We start from the raw sequence: 1,226 nt of genomic DNA, 5'->3' as shown, positions 1-1,226 counted from the left end.
GTTCTTCAGATTCAGTCGATCGACGTGTAAACATAAATCGGTATAAATTACAGGCATGTAACTTGAATAGTACACCAGTTATTGGAGGTGTAAGTAACCGATTACTATCGATCGCGTCAGGCCGTGGGTACTCCAGTGACATGAAACGATAGCAGCACGCTTATAAATACATTTACTCGTCTATGTCTTTGTTTATATCTGAGATATACTATTCATGAAGAAATTGGTTCCATATTTACTGTTTCAGAAAGCACACAGGCATTAGGCTACTGGCCTACCTTCTGTTCCTATTCCTTGCATGTATGTACGATTCACTTATGTATTCAATATGTTCCAGCGTGTTAATGGTCCAGCAGTAGGAATATTAAATTTAAAGTTATTTAAATGTAAATCCGGTATTTCGAATGGGTTTCAATAGTTTGAGTACATTTGCTTGGAGGCATGGAGGGAGCACTCTAGCCAATCACAGCGCTCGTTACTAAGGAAGGCTGCTACTAAAGTGAATGGAGGGAGAGTACGGCACAGGACACGGGAAGCGCCGAGACGTTATGGCACGAGCGGGACACGGTCGCTGGAGACACTTAGTGTGTGATGCGCTTAGGTGTGTTCGCGACAGATCGAAATACTTAAGAGCGCCGACCTGTGCACGTCTGAGATTTCTGTGCCTTCTATAGTGAAGATACAGTGTGCACTTCGAAGTGAATATCTAGCAAGATACGTTGTCATTCATAACTAATTACTCACCATTTAAAGTCATTAAGATAGAATTGGCACCAGCGTTTAGGATAGGGAAAGTTAGTTTTGTGCGATATTCTGAGCACATGTTACTCAGGTGCGGCCCGGATTGCAGTTAGTTGCGCTGACCAGCATGGAATGAATGGATGCCACAGGGCCGTCGAATCACTGAAAAGAGTAAACGCAGGGGATCACATGGCGCAAGCCATAGACAGAAGGGGCCCACTGGAGCAACTGGGGTGGGGCGCATACATAACGGAAAGCGATGTTAGCGAAACAGAGGCGCGCAGACTAGTATAGAGGTGGTGGTTCCTAACGAGAATCATTCCAGTGTGGCAGCTCTCTTGGACGGTGAGCCGTGTCACTCCACCGGGATAAACGCAGCAACAGATGGGGCGACAGCGTCCCAGTCGACGACGGGTAGTTGGTTCGACCCTCCGAGGCCGACGTGGGGTCTGCAGCCAGCTAGGGCGGGCCACTCTTCGGTTCGC

The sequence above is a fragment of the Schistocerca gregaria genome, chromosome 4 (genome assembly GCF_023897955.1).
Source record: "Schistocerca gregaria isolate iqSchGreg1 chromosome 4, iqSchGreg1.2, whole genome shotgun sequence".
Lineage (NCBI taxonomy): Eukaryota > Metazoa > Arthropoda > Insecta > Orthoptera > Acrididae > Schistocerca > Schistocerca gregaria.
The sequence above is the reverse complement of the archived record's forward strand: the minus strand, read 5'-3'. Positions refer to the sequence as shown.